Genomic DNA, 19,144 nt, shown 5'->3' on the forward strand with positions numbered 1-19,144 from the left:
GATAAATAGTGCTAATAGCTGCTATTTAGCATACCAAATGTTGTATGATCTTAAATTCATTTAGTGCGAAAACAAGTTACTACTACTTGCGCAATTGCTGCAAAGTAAGTTAATAATAATTTATTTCCTAAACAATATTGATTATATTATCTTTTAAGTTTAATTAATGTAGAATTATTTTAAAAGAGTGAATCCATACTGGTAAGTTATATTTGGAAAGATGTTTTGAAGTAATTTGAAAGTAATATGTTAATAATGTTTTAACGGGGACTGGAGTTAAATCATCATGAAGAATAATATTTCAATTGTAAAAGGAAAAATTAAAACATGTAATCATTGTCATTGATCGGAAATTAGTTGACTTTTCAAGGGAAACAAACCAACTCCCGTTCAATGAACAATAATCAATAAATAAATACGTATATACGAAGGTGTTTCGTCTATACTCGAGTAATAAGGTTAAGCCAAACCGGCAATTCTAGTCAGGCCAAATATTTCCGCGAATAAAAGGGATTATGAACCAATTCTGATACTCAAAGAACTTATTCTTATGAAGCATTTTAGCCAATTCAATTTAGTCAATTCAAAAGCAATTTCTGTAGAAATCCGAAAAAACTCGAGTAACCGTCCCCGACACCCTCGTGTTTATGCATTTGAGTTCTATATTATTTGTAAAAACTACACATTGGATATTGTCATTATGAAATAGAATTCAAAGTATAAAGTTGAAATAAACATAGAAGATTACAAAATAAGATAAATAATGTAAACTTTGTAAAAACAAATCAAAAATAATATAAAAAATATAATAAGAACAGTGAATGTACATGAAGAAATAAAGGCCAGAAAAAGTATTAAGTAACTTACATTCTTTCTAGTGGGGAGTCGGCAAAGTGTTCTCTTCGAGTCTGACTCAGAAGTGTAGGGTGTCCGAAAAATTCTTAGCGGCAGTGGGGGCTTTGAATAATATCAGTCGGTAAGACTTGGGTGAAGTAATTTATGGTAGTGGGTGGGACTCGGAATTCTTGAGGGATGTATAATGTGGAGTTCTTATTTGAGTGAAACTGTCTGATTTTTTTGAAAGATTTTTTTGAAAATACTAGTGAATGGAAATTAATTAATTTCTGGCTAATTGTCGTGTCGTAATGATTAAGAATTTAAGAAAGGAAAAAAGGAATTTTCACTGTCTAAGAGCTATTAGACAGACTAAAGATTATGAACTAGGCCCATTTTTTTTTAGCAATTTTTACAAGCAGTAACTACAGTAAACATTTCATAAGTTTTATTCAAAATAACATGATTTTTTTTTTAATCCAGCAATTTTAGTGACAAGTTTTCCTAAAACAAGTAATTTTTGCAATAGCTTGTGTTTTATTTGCCTCAGGTAACTTTGATGCGACTTCTGCTTGCTGCATTTGGAATTCTGCAAAATTTCGAGAAGCTTTTTTCACTGCAATTATCTTCTAAACCTGTTTCCTGGAAAATGTATATTTATTAAACAAATTAACAAGAAACAGAAAATATTAATACACTTAACATTTTCAAAAGAACTTGTCATATGAAATTTTTATACTTTTTTCTACACATACATGTGTATATTTATAATTCGGAGGATAAGTTTTATTTATTTATTTTTTTTTTAATTTATGCTCCAGTTGTGCATTTGAAAAGAATATTCCCAAATGATAGAAAACTGTAGCAAAATTAAAGATGTAATGTAACTTACAATTCCGGTGATTTTGTATTGCTTGGTGGAAGCCAGAACCAGTTGCAGTAAGGCTCCTATATACCAGGCTGAATCATCAGGCATTCGCGCTCCCAAGTGGGAGATTTAATGGCGGCTGTGTAGTTACGGTGCAACAATTTTTTGTGTTTCTTTTGTGTAAAATGGGCGGATGTACAGCTGTTAATTGTTCAAATCATTCACGGAAAAGTCATACATTGGTAAAATTTCCTAAAAATGAAGAAAGAAGAAAAATATGGGTAAATAATTGCCGAAGAGACAATTGGAAACCTGGTCCAGGCGCTGAACTTTGCTTAGTAAGTATAATGTTAATTACGCCTTCATTTAGAGTTTATATCTTCTCTGATGTTTATAATGTGCAAGTAAAGTGAAATTCTTGTGTACAATAACCTGAGTATTTGCTAATTTCTGTAATAATAGCTATAATTAAATTAGTCTAGGGTTAATGTACCAGTCGCCAAACATCGCCAATGTAGATGTTTTGAATGTGGAAAAGAAATTTCTCTTCTAATATAAAGCGCGGATTTTGTTTTCCTGTGCTAATTGTGGAATTTATACTAATGTAACATGAAAATCATTAGCATATTGAAATTTATTAAAAAATAAATAATAATTTGGAAAGTCAAGATAAAATCTGAATGTTTGCTAAAGATATATGTAACATTACACTATAGTTGCAATATCGTTGGAATGATATATAATTTTTTCCTTTATTTTATAATAACTATTGTTAAAAAGTTAGATGAGTTGTTTATGCACGGAACCCACTACTGTTTCTTGGTTAAAATAACTTCCAGAATTTTGACATTGACATCTGAAGTCAATAGAATAAATTGAATAGTGTGAGACAAAATATATATAATCTGACTTCAATAACTGCAAGGATTGTGCAATTTTATTTATAATCACAGTATTATACAATTTGGCAATGGAGTAAAGATTTAGAAATGAATGCAGAACATTCAAATTAGTATTTTCTTGTTTCTAATATATAGAAATATAGTCTGTTTTCCAGTATAAAAGTTTTACTTAAAAGTATGGGAAAGCAGATTTGTTTCATGCATGATCTCTATAATACTGGTATGAAATGAATGAATTTTAATCTGTAAACAATTTTTTGTTAATATTGAAATGCGTTTCTTTGGGTACATTTTTAGGCACTTGTGGATCATGTCAGACAATATGCAATAGAAAAAAGATGTCCGTGTGCATAAATTTTCCCATTGTGTTACTTCATTTTATCTAAATTTCAAGGGTAATTCTTTTCATTTTTATATGGCATGTTATCAGTATAAAGGCTAGTGAAAATAAATTGGTATGTGTATCTGTTTTTTAAGTGTAATGCTTAAATAAAAAGATGGTGTGTGTTTCTTCATTTAAACAAAATTTCAAGGAAAGTATTTTTCAGTGTTTGTTATTTCTCAATGTAAAGGGTAACAAGGGGAAAAAAACTGGTATGGTATATCTGTTTTTTAAGCATGATAATTTTATTTATTTCTTTAGTGATGCATATATATAGAGAGAAGGTGTTTGGTCCAACTAAAGTTATAATAAATCTAATTTTACTAGATCTCTCCCTCCCCTCAGGTGTAGAAAATTTTCAAGTGCAGAAAGTTTATTTGCAGAATTAATTCATTTCTGATAAACTTATTATCATTAATTTTTTATATAACATGTTATTAAGTTACACATTTGACTACTGTGTAATAAAATTGTATTTAGGGCAAAAAATTAACTATAATTTTGCATCTGGTGACTAATATCATATGCTTCTAAGAATATTACTTTAACTTTTTCCATAATTTTTGTATTTCAGGAACATGAAACTGTTATTTTGATATACTTAAATAATAAAAGTGTGTATCTGAATCAATTAATGGATACAAATATTTTATAGTTATTTTTAGAAGATATTTGCCATATCGCTTCTAATAATTCATAAAATATGTTAAAATATAGGTAAATAATTTGGTGCAGAATTCAAATTTAGGGTTTAAAATATAGTGAATCATAAGACTAAAGGATTTTTATTGTCATGATTTGCCTGGGCTTAAGAATGTACTTTTCGCCTGGTGGAAATTGTCATCAAACTGTCCTGAACAGGCTTTTTGTTGATAATAACTTCCAGGCTTATCAGTACCTCCTTTTGAGTGGAGGGTATGCAAATATAGTACCCAATTTAAATTACATTGTGATTGTAATAATATTGTGGTATTAAATAAGTGACTATAATTACAATTTAGATAATTGCATTGTAATTATATTACATTGTATCTGTGAACTCTTAATTTCATTACTTTATGCAATTATGTTGTAAGTGCATAATCTAATTGCAATAATATAATCTATTCGCGATTACAAAATAATTATAAATGCAGTTACATCTTAAATAGAGGCCATTTCAATACTTTTAAATTTTCGCAAGATAACTTCCCATTAAGGTTCATTTGGAGGAAACTATGCAAATACTAAAAAAGAAGTTATGCTAAATTTACATATTTTGTACAGTACTTTCTTGTTATAATGCTGTTCAATATATCTTCAATACTTTTGTAAATTTAACGACATTCTTTGCAATCACTGTGGTGCTTTAAAAAGAAGTTTCTTAGTTATGCTTTCTAATAAGAATGGGTTTAAAATTAAGTATTATGTATAATAACTAGCAGTTAAAAAAACTTGACTGCATGAAAATGCTGTTGCTGTGTAAAATAAAAAATAAGCTTTCTTTTATGCTTTGAAATGAATTACATTTGATTAAGTCGTCCTTTTACAATTTAAGAATGTGGTTAACACACATTCTTAAATTGGACAGGTTTTATCTAAATTATTAGTATAAAATATATAAACTATGAATTATTTTGTAACATAACTCAAATTACAAAATTCATTCTATATACGTTCAAAGTTATTATCTTTTATGGAATAACTGTTTTTTAATTTAGGTAAAAATTGGATTTTTAGAAGTATTACAAATACAATGCAACACAAAGGTGATCTGATTGAAGAGGAAGGACTTTTTATTACGGTTTCTAGTTCGTATTTATATTACATTTGATGAAAAGCATCCAAAACAGAGAATGCTGTACTTTCTTCTTCCATATATGTTATGAAATATTTCACACATTTAAAAGAAAGTGTTTCTTCAGAATCTTGCACAATTATTTCCATATACCTCAGACTTAAATGACAACATATTTTTTTAGTATGCATTTACAGTGTTTTTATGGAAATTTTTGTTAAAATGTCATTAAGATAAATTTATTTGCACACTCTACGCTTTAACTATTTCCCCATTTGACACTATTGAAAGTTTTTATTCATATCTTATTTATTTTAGTCTGCTAACGAAACTGAAACATCTAAAGAATAAGTTATTTTGAATATGTTTACAAAATATACGCGAAATTTTTATTTAAGTGAAAACGTCTATATACTATTCGAGAATTAATAAATTATCCGAAAAGTTTATATGCGCTGAATGCCGCGCGTCTATAAAATAAATCTTTAAAAAAACAGCAGACATTCAGCCAGCGTGTGCGATAAACGCGCCAAAATTGGCAGCGCGTTCACTCCCTCGCCAAGAGAGAAAAGTTGGTGATTCAGCCTGGTTTAGAGGAGCCTTAAGTTGCAGGAGTGCTTTGAATTGTCTTTATTGATTCAAAATCTACATTTTAAAAGAAGGAACTTTTTTTTAAAATTTTAAATAATAGGTCATAAACTAGAAGAGAAACACGCTAATGTGACAATCAAAATCGTAAAAAACAACTTGTATTTAGCGTAGGTGTAATGAAACACTCAATCGATTTCGAGGGCAGCTAAAGGTCCCTTCTCACCAGGAGAAAGAAATACATAGAAAGAAGAAAATAGGAAAAGGAGTCACAGAAACACGTGATCCTTATCAGCACTGCAAGTGGTTATAACTAGATTTTTAATCAGAGTTGCACTGGCCGCCTACTTTTACTGAGCCAGGCTATCTGATCAAGCATAAAGAAATATTAGCGAAGTTAAAATAAGGAGCGAGGGGCAAATGCACCTTACGCTCAAAATCTGAACTTCAAATAATGGAAAGCAACCACTGAAATGATTTTTATACCCTCTGGTAGTACCAAACGCAAGGAGGTAACGCCATCTATCGGCAAAAATAACTGAATTAAGATAGTAGAATTTTAAAGGCATTAGGAAGGACTGGATTGGACTTTAAATCATTAACTAAACTTGCTAAATCTTTGTGAATGTGAAAAGCCTCCAGAAAATCCAATTCACCTATGGAAGAAGCCTTTTGGATGATTTTTGCAGACCCAAAATCAAAATTATGGTTAAAAGTCCAACTATATTACGCTATTGAAGACTTGTTAATTTCGCCTTTTTTGACATAAGATTCATGTTCCTTGATACGAAACTTCAACGCTCTTTTTGTTTGGCCAATATATCTTAAACCACACTGACACGATATACTATAAATTCCCCAAGAATTCAAGACAGAAACGCAATATTTTAGAATCGAAGGGTGAATTTTATTAATAGGGGAGAAACCGACTTGAAAATTGAATTTCTGGAGAATCCGTGCAATTTTATAGCTAACAGAAGGATAAAATGGAAGCACGACAAGGTCATTAATATTATTTCTTACAGTGAAATGTCTTCTTTGATGGGAATCTGAAAATTTTTTAACGGCTTTATCAATAATCACGGGAGAAAATCCACGGTCAATCGCAACTGCTCTCAAATAATTAAGTTCATTGGTAAGCAAAGATTCAGAGGAACAAACTTTAAGCGCGCGGAATACATAATAGTAAAAAGAAGCCATTTTTTGCTTAACAGGTGGCATGACTTGGCATGGGGTGGTAAACAAACTGCAAAGGGTTTACGGTACACAGTGGTGCTAAAATCAGTTTCATTGCGGATTATAAGAATATTGAGGAAGGGGAGGGAATTATTGGATTCAATTTCAAGAGTGAATTGGATGGCTGGATCAATTGAATTCATAATATATAGAATCTCGGATAAATCCTCTTTATAACCGTCAAAAAGTGCGAAAGTGTCGTCAACATACCGAATCCAAAGACGAAAAGATAGTTTATCAAATAATTTCATCTCAAAATAGTGCATATAAATGTCAGCAAGTACCGAACTGAAAGGATTACCCATAGCCAATCCTTCAACTTGACGAAAATATGCATTTTGGAAAACAAAGTGGGTTTGACTCAGAGAAACTTTAGTAAGCGAAATCAACTCATTAATTTCAGTATGTGTGAAGTGAAATTCCCGAAGCCTAGTTTCAAGACAATTTAGTGCTCCTTCGACCGGAACATTAGTAAACAGTGATTTGACATCAAATGGAACGAAGTGGAGAAATATTTTTAAGTTTATCAATGACTTCAACAGAATTTTTTACAGTGTGAATATTGTTAGCAAGTAGAGGAGAAAATCTGGAAACTAAATATTTGGCCAAAGGATATGAAGCAGTACCTATGTTGGAAACAATTGGTCGAAAAGGAATACCGGTTTTGTGGACTTTTGGAAGAGCATAAAGTCTAGCGCAATTAGTAATAGGTGGAATAAGTGATTTCTTCAACTGAGTTGGCAGAATGTGGGAAGATTTAATAGCACTTTTTACTTTCGTGAGGTCGTCAACATACCGAATCCAAAGACGAAAAGATAATTTACCAAGACATTCCACTGTCAGAAATAATATTAATGACCTTGTCGTGCTTCCATTTTATCCTTCTATTAGCTATAAAATTGCACGGATTCTCCAGAAATTCAATTTTCAAGTCGGTTTCTCCCCTATTGATAAAATTCACCCTTCGATTCTAAAAGATTGCGTTTCTGTCTTGAATTCTTGGGGAATTTATAGTATATCGTGTCAGTGTGGTTTAAGATATATTGGCCAAACAAAAAGAGCGTTGAAGTTTCGTATCAAGGAACATGAATCTTATGTCAAAAAAGGCAAAATTAACAAGTCTTCAATAGCGTATCATAGTTGGACTTTTAACCATAATTTTGATTTTGGGTCTGCAAAAATCATCCAAAAGGCTTCTTCCATAGGTGAATTGGATTTTCTTGAGGCTTTTCACATTCACAAAGATTTAGAAAGTTTAGTTAATGATTTGAAGTCCAATCCAGTCTTTCCTAATGCCTTTAAAATTCTACTATCTTAATTCAGTTATTTTTGCCGATAGATGGCTTTACCTCCTCGCGTTTGGTACTACCAGAGGGTATAAAAATCCTTTCAGTGGTTGCTTTCCATTATTTGAAGTTCAGATTTTGAGCGTAAGGTGCATTTGCCCCTCGCTCCCTATTTTAACTTCGCTAATATTTCTTTATGATTGATCAGATAGCCTGGCTCAGTAAAAGTAGGCGGCCAGTGCAACTCTGATTAAAAATCTAGTTATAACCACGCGCAGTGCTGATAAGGACCACGTGTTTCTGTGACTCCTTCTCCTATTTTCTTCTTTCTATGTATTTCTTTCTCCTGATGAGGAGGGACCTTTAGCTGCCCTCGAAATCGATTGAGTGTTTCATTATACCTACGCTAAATACAAGGTTGTTTTTTACGATTTTGATAATAGGTCATGTTTATCTAATTTAATAGAAAGTCATTTGCACATAAAAGCAAAAAGAAAAGCTGTTCATTAAAATTAGAAAATGATGACACTTATGGTAAAATTCATTGACACATTAGGGAGAGGGAACAGAAGCTGGGACAAGGCAGAGGCAAGTGAAGTAGTTGCCTCAGGTGAATAACTAAAAGGGGTGCCAAATTAGTTAGCAAAAGTTAGAAATTCAATTCAAAAAAGAAATTATGATTGTTAACAAACTCTGAAGAACATCAAGAAAGACTGTTTTAAAATATTACCTTTCGTGTATATAAAAGTGTACAGATATTTCACTGCATACAGGAAGCACATATTTGCTTCTTTGCCTCAGGTGAAAAAATATCTAATCCCGGCTCTACATTGGAATAAAAGCCTAGATATTTTTTTCTCTCTTTTTAAATACATAGTTGATCTTCAATTCCATGACTGATATGTTATGAAAGCTTAATGTAAATAGAGGAATTTACTGCCAATCAATGTGCACAGATCTGTCACAAACTAAATGTGACATTAAATATTACAATGTACATATATTTTTTATGTTACAATTTAATATTATTGGTGCATTATTATTATGGAGAGACACAAATAAAACCACACTGAAGCACTCCAAAAATATTTTCTGATTCCTGCGAGTTTCTTTGGAATTATTTTCTTTTATCTAGCTTTATTGAAACAATGCAGACTATGAAACATGTAACATAAAAAAAATGCAGACTATGAAACATGTAACATCAAATCTGTCTCAGTTTTAAGTTACATTTACAGCAATGAAACACTACACATGTCATGACAGCATAGGATAGCGGTTTTGTCAAAAAGAGGTTTTACTTTATATATGCATATATAATAAATTCTCTTAAGTTTGTCATATATGGTTCTAGATAAGTTTGATCTTCTGCTGAGGCACTCACCTCATACAGGTGACATTCAGTAACAATGTTTATTTATGTTCACAGGAATACTGACCTCTTCCAGAAGTCATTGCTACAAGATAATTTAATGCAGATATAAATAATATTTGGAGGATCTCAAATAACCTCTGCTCAGGGAGATTAGATCTCATACATTGGCTTTAGATGTAAATGACACCTGTTTTGGCTGGGCATTTGTCTTTGTAAACATATATATATGTGATATTTTAATTGCGTAGACAGCACTGGTACTTTTAGCAGCTTGCAGTCGTCATGGCCAGGAGTGGATATTTTGATACGCTGCTGCTTGAAGTCTGCGTAGTTAGATAGATGGATGTATAAACCAAAATTTCCAGACGTGGCCCTTTCAAAACAATTTTATTCCACGACAATTCACATCAGATCATATTTGTAGACAAGGTAGTTTATCCAATTAGTTAAATATAATAATTTTTATGTACACTGTTTTTAAAAGTACGACGTAAGCATCTTAGAACGGAAGACAAAGCAGCGTGGAAATGTTGGGATAACAGAAGTGAGGAAAAGGAGTGGCATAGTTGCTTGCAAAGAGTATTTATACTAAGTATGTGCATAAGTACAGGTAAACTGCTATTGATTAATTTTAGGTTGTTATGTAACATGGAAAAATCTCAAATTCGGGAGAACAGATGAGCTTAAGGAAGAACATAAAATTTATACTAGTTAATTTTGAGGTCGGCAATTGTTTCTTAGCGCAGCCATTGAATTTTGTTATATCTTACATATATATTTCCAGCTGATGAGAAATCTCTAGTATCTTCCATTTTTCAGTAAGCAAAAACCACCGATAGCTTAGTATTATCTTCTCAATTTAGTGAGATAGCCATTTACTCAATGTTAAATAGACTTGCCCTGTATTCTTATTTTTAAGACAAAGCTTTGGCTCTTCTGATTTTCACATTTACATTTTATATACAGCACAAAGCCCGTAATCCGGACTCGTTGGAATTTCATCGATTTCGGATTAGGGGTTTTTCCGGATTATAGATCATCAGTTTAAATCTGGTAAGATGGCAAGCAGAAATTATACAATTAAAAATATGAAACCGTAATTTATGAATTAAAGAGCAATTATGATCTAAAGGGTATCAAAATGTACAAAAAAAAGCTTAATATTTATTTGTTTACTTTATTAAACATTTCTTTCATTGTAAGTTGTTTAAGTTGCTTCGTTTTTTGTGCTGATACTTTCTCTTTAATTCTATAAGCAGACATAATTTCTTGTTCAGTTACAAAGTTCCACTGTTCAAGTCCTGTAATTGCTGTGTCGAGAATACCGACTTACTTGTCAATGGAAATTTTTTCGTTTTCAATAACCTCTCTGCCACTTTCTTCACTATCGGAAGCGCGCATGGGTAAACGCTTTACGCGCATGCGTAGCGGACGCGCGCATTAAACGCGCATGCGTAAGTTTGTGGCTTTGAGGTCCGGATGATAGATCATTCCGGATAATGAACGTCCGGATTACAGACTTTGTACTGTATATATAAAATGAAATATAACTTCACTCAAATTTTTGCATATATACAAAACTTTGTAACGATATGTATATTGTCTATCAATTCAATAATAAAAAAAAGTCACTCCTTCATTTGAAGATACATTTAGCAATGTTTGGTGTACTAATAGTTACTATTAAATATTTCCAATATACTATATAAACAACCGCCTCTAGCTGAATCTTCAAATAATTCATAAAATGCGAAACTTATGTAATCACAAGCATACATTTTGCAACAAACACATGTATTCAATTTCATTTTATTACTTCACCAGTTTATTATTCTAACTAAAATAAATCAAATTAACAAAATATTTAAATTCACAAAGAATTTTAAAGTGATAATACTGTACAAAGTCTGAAATCCGGACGTCCATTATCCGGAATGATCTCAAAACCAATAATAAGATCCCGACCTCAAAACCACCAATAAGGTTTTTCTCGTAGGCTTTACGCATGCGCATTTGATTCTCCCCTCTGCGCATAATAAAACATCTGGAGAGTTCCGATTCTTAATTTCACTTCGACACTAAATAAAATACCTTGTTATTGAAGAAACAATCATTTTAGTATAAATTTGTACGATCTGTAATTTGGCTCCGTTGCTGCTTATCTGCTTAGCACATATCTCAAACCGAAACATTCCACATAGATACATCGTTGATTTGACGCCAACCTCGCGAATCAATATTTATTATAATTTTTTTTTTTTTCATCACCGCATGTTTATCAAAACATGACAACTTGAGTAATGACTCATGTAGCGATGCCTAAAAAATTTTTTTTATGTTAGTAAATGAATAATAAAGGAGTATGGTAACCTTTTATGTTGACATTACGCTTGGCAATAATTACAGATTTAAGTTAAATGCGCTAAAAATTGTTGACGACGAAAAATTTACCAAAAGGTTCTTTTCATACGCTAAAAATAGATTTTGTTGATGATACTCATAGACCCAAAAATTGATTATTTGAATTAAGAATAACTGATTTGTTTATTCTCATGAATCCAGAACCAGCACCAGAGCTCGTTGTGAAGCACCGGCAAAGAATGACACCGGATTGCAGAATATAGGACCCACAGAGACTGCATCAGGCGGTAAGATATCTAGCGCCGGCCCTCAATAAGGCTTAAGTATATGTGGGAATTTATTTATTCAGAACCTTAAGCATGTGAAATAGACATAAGTATAATAAATAACTAAACTAGTACAATTCAGGCTTAATTTTCTCAGTGCGCGATAGAAGCAAGATACAATTTAACGGAACAACTTGTCGTTAGTCGCCAAGCTCATGATGCAGAGCCAAATATGTATAGTGAAAGATAGCTAAATTTGATGATGATAGCCGCTAATTTTAAAGGTTTTCGGATATCGCAAAACAAATGTTAAATATTCCAATTAACGGATTTTGTAAAGAAATGTGGAGAAGATGTAATAAATGAAGTAAAAGAAGTGCTATAAAAGAAGTTCTTCATCGTGATGACAAAGCTTCTCAATCATCAATTAATTAATGAATGGCGAAATCTGTGGTATGGATATAGATCCAGAAAATACTGCTACCGATAGTGAAGAAAGTGACAGAGAAGTTACTGAAAACGAGAAAATTTCGATTGACGAGTTTAGTCGGAATTCTAGAAACAGCAGTTACAGGACTTCAACAATGTAACTAAACAAGAGATTATATGTTTACTAAGGTTGTAGGGTTTATATTTATTTTAACTAACATTTATTTTAAGTTTAAACTATCTTTCCTGTCAAGCCTTACTTTCCCCTGGAACTGCCAATGCCAGAATATGTAAATTTTAGTAGAACGCGCAAGGATTCAAATTATCAGCGGAAGTATTCTAATTTAAATAGAAAGGAAACAAGTTCGGTGTGTGATGTTCTTACTTCACGAGCGCGGAGGTAGTTAGCGAGAAATTGAAGAACCCCGCATTTCGGCCTATGTGCTTGCCGGGAAGTAGTGTTAATCGTTCAAGTGAGCTTCACGTTTGCTGAATTAGCAGCGGTATTGTAAAACGCGGTGAGTTAGTTATTTTAGAGAGCCTCGTAGTTAGAGTCTTGTCTTTAGTTTCTTTTCAGGTTATTATTTTTATTTGACAGCCGAGTTGGCACAGTCTGTGAGCGTCAAGAGCACGCAATTGTAATTTTTACGTTGAATAAAAAGGGACTTAAACCCTTCACAAGACTCTGTGTTTTATACAGTTTTCACAGTCACCTCTTGGTTGCGTGCAAGTTGGAGGCGCGCAACGTTACATTGGCGCCCGAACAATTATCGAACTGAAATGGCCGAAAATTGGATGGAAGCCGCTGGACAACACCAAGAAATGACAAGCCAGTTAGAAGGATTTGGATACCTGGTCCAGACTTTGAGAGCGTCAATCAAGCCAAACGTCCATTTCGACGGAAAAAATTCGGTGGCGGTATTTCTAGAAGGTCTAGAAAACCACTTTCAGCTCTACCCTGTTCCTGAAAGACAAAAAGTTGCCATCGCCTCATCAGCACTAAGAGGACAGGCCGCGCTATGGTGGAAAATATAGGCAAATTTTTATTAGGGGAATTTGGAAGCCAGACATATACATTTGAAAATTTCAAAAAATCGTTAGTAAAGGCCTTACCCATAGTGAAAGATCGCGCACGGCTGGAAGCCGAACTATATAGTTTCTATCAACGGGATATAGCAGAATTGACGGACTTTATTCTACGAAAAATCAAGCTAACGGATATGCTGTATGGAAAGAAACCCGATGCGGAAATTATTGAAATAATATTACCAAGATTGTTACCCGCTGTTCAAGACTACTTTGAAATTAGAAACCCAAGCACATTGCAGGAACTCTTCGAATTGGCGGTGAAGTTTCAAAATCGCAGAATAGCGGAAAAAGCGAGAGGGGAAACATATTCTCAAAGTACCCGAAGGAAATCTTCAAATGAGGAAACCAGAAATGGAAATCGCTCTTATGGGGGAAAGAACTATCAAGCTAACTCATCGAAATTCGAAGGTCAAAGCCCAAAAAGAAAATTTGAGAATAAACATCCGCGTACCCAGAAGACACAGATTGAAAGGAAAGCTTTAAACGAGTAAAGGAACCTGTGAAAGGGAGGGTCCAGACCCCGGAAGTTTTAAAAAAACCCTCAAATAGTCATTTAAATACGGTCATCGTAAAAAACTCACAGCTACCAATTATACAAGTCCTGGTTGGCGATGTACCAGTAGAAGCCCTCATCGATACAGGAGCAGAAGGAAATTTTATGAGTGAAAATTTCTTCAAAAAGAATTTTTATAGGGTACGATTATTTAAAACCAAAAATACGGAAATTATAGCGGCGCAAGGAAAAACATGTCACTGCATCGGGAAATTATCATTAAACTTACAGGTAAAAGAGGAAAGTCTCAAAGTATTAATTTTTGTGGTGAAAGATCTGCAACATTCTCTTATTTTAGGTATGGAGTTTTTGAGGGCCAAATTAAATTTTCAAGATAGTTCCGTGGTGTTGGAGATGGACCAGAGGGTGGTGGAACCTGTGGAGACACCTCAAGTGGACCTTAGCCATCTGAATGACAATGAAAGGAAAGCAATACAGCAAGTGGTGAGTAATTTTTCTCATTTGTTTTCAGAAAAACCAGGAAACTGCCAAATAGTGACGCACAAGATTCAATTAAATGCCGAAAAACCTTGTAGGACTAAGCCATACCGTTATGTTAAACAAAAAGACTTAATCATCGAAGAACATATTCAGGAGATGTTAAAGAATAAAATAATAACGCCCATAAATAGTGAGTACGCGAGTCCAGTCGTACTATGTAGGAAAAAGAACGAGTTTCCTCCTTCGGATAAAAGGGCTTGGAGGTTTGCTATTGATTACAGAAAACTAAATAGTATTACCAAATTTCCAGTTTACCCTTTGCCGGTTATAGACGAGATCATTAGACAGATCAAATCGACAAGATATATGTCTACTTTGGACTTAACGTCTGGCTACTATCAAATAGCTATGAGACCCGAAGATATACATAAAACCGCGTTTATAACAAAATCGGGCACTTATGCATTTTTACGCATGCCCGTTGGGTTGCGTGGGGCCCCATCAACATTCCAGAGAGCTATGGACATTGTTCTAAAGCCTGTCCTAGGAAAGTCAACTTTAATTTATCTAGATGATATAATTATAACGAGTAGTACGTTGGAACAACACATTAATGATCTAGAACAAGTTTTTAAATTATTAAAAGAAACCGGTCTTACAATTAACGCCTCAAAATGCAAGTTCGCAACTAAAGAACTTAAATATCTCGGTTATAAAATTTCGCAAAAGGGTATAGAAACGCAAGATTCAAAAATAAAAGCTATTAAGAATTTCCCACCGCCCGACACCGCCAAGAAACTTTCTTCTTTCCTTGGGTTATGTTCTTACTATCGATCTTTCATAAAGGATTTCGCTAATATTGTTGAACCACTCTTAGTAATCAAAAGAAAAAAGAGTAAATTTACGTGGACAGAGGAAGCTAACACAGCTTTTGAAAGATTAAAAGAAGCGCTTATTAATGCCCCTGTTTTAAAATTCCCTGAGGGGGACGAAAACCTGGAAATTGCGGCAGATGCGTCAGACTATGCGGTGGGTGCGGTTCTTATGCAAAATAACCATCCGCTGGCATTTTTTAGTAAAACATTGAATCAGACACAAAGGAATTTTACAGCTACAGAAAGAGAAACATTAGCCGTATTAATGGCTGTACACAAATTTCGAGTTTATTTCGGCAAATCGCCAGTAACAGTCTTTTCGGATCATGCGGCTGTTGGTAGACTTTACTCGGGAAAAAACCTAACGCCCAGGTTAATAAGATGGGCTTTAAAACTCCAAGAATATAATATCACAATAAAATATGAACCGGGTAAGGAAAACAATGTAGCTGACGCACTTTCTCGTATAAAACTGGACGACGAAGGAAATGAACTTAAATGCGCTGTGTTGACTTCAAAAATTTTAGATTCTAGAGATACGGTTATTACTGAACTGAAAGCTGATCCTGAATTTGGAAATATCTATGCTTATTTGAAAGACCCCGAAAGCTTCGAGCACACAGATATCGATGCGATAAGAAATAGAGCAAAAAACTATGAAATAATACATAATTTATTATTTTATACGAAAACAACAAACGAAAATCTTGAGTATAAACCAGTCATCCCAGCCTCGCTTCGATTAAGCATTTTGAAGGAGTTGCACGAAGCAAAAACAGTCGGCCATTTAGGGGTCAGAAAGACTTTAAAAAGGGTACGCGAGGCGGTATATTTCCCGCAATTATACAAAATAGTAACGGCGTATGTCAGGTCCTGCAATCAATGTCAGTTAATAAATGATATTAATTACAGCCCGGCCGGGTACTTAAATAGCATTCGCGCTACATTTCCGAATGAAATTTTAGGCATAGATCTTCTTGGTCCCTTCCCCCAGAGCGAGTTAAATAAAAATCGTTTTCTTTTAGTAATAGTAGATCATTTTTCAAAATGGACAGAAATTGTTCCACTTAAACGCGCGTCAGCCAAAACAGTCGCAGATGCATTCTTACACAGATACATTTTAAAATACGGTAGTAGTATAAAAATGACAGTTCTACGGCAGGTGGATAAGTGGATCAGGGGGCGTGGTCAATGACATCACAGAGGGCGGGGCCAAAGGCAACGTCATCACACTAGGAGGCGTAGTTTCGAGTGGAGTTGAGGTGTTGGTAGATTGCTGATTGAGTTGTAGACCTCCTGCTTTTCATTTAAAGTTAGTTTTTTTATATTGGCAACGGGAAATATTTTCTGCATCTTAATTTTGATGATATAGCGATGCTGCCCTCTCTTGACGAAAAAGTGAATTATATGTTTTAGAAATATATTTTTTAAGTCTGGTGTTAAAATTATTCAATGCGCGACTCTGAAAACAATGTAAAAGAAACAAATATAAAAAAGACTTTCCTTTAATGATAATTCATCATCTCATGAAAATGAAATTACAAGATAATTTGTTTTTATTACTCAATTTTATTCTGATACTTTTATCCTTTCTAGTTTTAAATGAAACTTTAACTTATTTCTTAGGTTTTCTGTTCATAATAACATATTCATTTACTGTCATATTTTTTTAATACTTAACACGTTTCTAATTTGTAATATTTATTTAATTTCCACATACTATTTTTTTTTCATACCTTTCATAAATTTCAGCATACCCTGATTTTTAACTTATATGTTATATTTCACAAACGTTCCCGCACATGCTGTTTATTTGTTACATTACTTAATTTTAGATGCAATTTAACACTTTTTTCAACGTTATAATGTTCAATATATTCTGAATTTTAACTTCATTTACTTTTTTTAAACCACTCTAGTATTCTATACACACTTTAACTTAGTGGTATGAAATTGTATTTAAAAAGAAACGTTTATTTTTCGTGATCTTAGTTCTTTTACTAAATTTTCTACAGAATTTCTAATTTCTTTCACGTGTTTAACAATATCTTCCTTACATTACCGAATATTTTTTAAAAAAACTTAAGTCTATAACTGTTAATTGCTTTTCTTACGTTCACGATTTCCCTTCTGTGTTTATATTTCTTAATTCTAGCTTAACTTATTTATTATAATGTTTTTATTTCTGTCTCATCACTCGTAATTCCAACATTTTATCCCTTTTTATTCATTTTAACGATATGGATTGTTTTCATTTACTCCATATTCAAATATTTCCTTACAATTTTTATAATACTTGTTTTATTCCTCGATCATAATAGATCATCTACAGGTTTTACTCAGAAATTTCCATTCACAACTTTACAGTTTAATACCATTTATATCTAAATGTATTTCTTTCTCATATAGTTTTATGGCCTTCAAAGTTTCTAACATCATGTTTAGTTTTAAATCCCGATTACCTTTAAGTGTGTTGATAATTTTCATTTCTAATTTTACAACCACGTTCAGTGTTTCATCCACACATACCAAAATATTTCTTACATTTTCTGATATTTAGTCTATGTCATATTTCAGTACTTCAAATGAATTTACACTGCTCACACTATTATTTTTTCATGTTTTAGAGACACTAACTATACTAATTTTACTATTTTTCCTGCACTAATTGCATCTATGTCAGCACTCATGATAAACTAGCAATTGTTTTGCATCACATGCATAAAGAAATTCTTAAAACCAACTTTTTCAATATCGTACTCAAATTACTGTTTTCCAGATGGGAATTACCAGTATTCTTTGGTTTTACTCTGTTACATCTTTTTAAATTTTAACATCTTACTTTTAATTCTAACATACATCTTTTAAACAGTTTTTTCTTTTAATGATAGCCTTACCTTATTTGTTCAAATTAATTCTTTCATTCACTTTCTTTACTACCTTTCAGTACCTTCATAATTCACTATGCAAACGCAATGTCTTTCACTGACATTCTGTTTAATAATACCACAAGTTTCCTTAATTGACAAAAAGCAAATTATTTCTCATTTCAAAATAGAACTACTATATTTTTGCACAAACATTACCTTTATCCATTCAAGCCACCCCTTAACCTGTAACTGACGTAGCGATAGGAAAGGAGATTCTTATCATATGCTCTTTCGACATTTGAGGTTTTTAGAACTTCTTTGGCAAGTATATCAGTACCATCAGAAAATATACTTGACATTTTTACTCAGTTTAAAGGCAACATACTGTTATAAGAATGGTTTTAGTTAAATTTATAACACAATTAAACACATTTTGTGCTAAATAAGCATAAACATTTAGATTCAGAATATTTCTTTTTAATCCGATGTAAGACTTGAATTTCATTCATGATACGGATTGTCTCTTGATTTTTTTTGTTTACCTTACACTAACAGAAAATTTTTATTTTACAAGTTCAGCTTTTAACGAAATAGAAATAAAAACTACGATACACCTGGTGTTTCTAAGAAAAGGAACTTTGATATATTTCTGGAAATGTAAATGCTTTTAGAGTTTTTTTCTTTCAATAATGTTGATTTTCATTACTTTACTAATTTCAATAATTCTCTTATTAGCTAATATGGATGAAAGAAGATTGTCAAAAATGTGACACAATATAATTCTTACGAACATACGTACCTTTACCAGCATACAGATATTACCGATTGAAATGAAGAAAGATACAGATATTTTACTCCAATCTACATTAAATTAAAAAAAATATTTAAACTTTCATACATTCCAAAGAATAAACGAAAACTCAATAGATATTGTCATGTTTGTATATATGAGATAAAAGTTTTATGAATGGTATTTAAAGTAATGCTTAGAACTTCATAAAAGCGAACATTC

At 32.5% G+C, this 19,144-nt stretch overlaps 2 long non-coding RNA genes across 2 annotated transcripts; one reads left to right on the forward strand and one right to left on the reverse strand.

The window, feature by feature from the left end:
- Positions 1-1,260: 1,260 nt before the first annotated feature.
- Positions 1,261-1,856, reverse strand: LOC146992899 (uncharacterized). The gene is made up of 2 exons (XR_015038901.1): positions 1,727-1,856; positions 1,261-1,476 (listed from the first exon to the last, which is right to left on the reverse strand). It is a non-coding gene; the product is annotated as an uncharacterized LOC146992899 (long non-coding RNA).
- On the forward strand, positions 1,782-3,047 carry LOC146992900 (uncharacterized). Its single transcript, XR_015038900.1, has 2 exons — positions 1,782-2,040; positions 2,902-3,047. It is a non-coding gene; the product is annotated as an uncharacterized LOC146992900 (long non-coding RNA).
- The last annotated feature ends 16,097 nt before the right edge of the window (positions 3,048-19,144 follow it).

The sequence above is a fragment of the Stegodyphus dumicola genome, chromosome X2 (assembly GCF_044657685.1).
Source record: "Stegodyphus dumicola isolate Sdum_Otavi_A_Nest chromosome X2, ASM4465768v1".
Taxonomy (NCBI): domain Eukaryota; kingdom Metazoa; phylum Arthropoda; class Arachnida; order Araneae; family Eresidae; genus Stegodyphus; species Stegodyphus dumicola.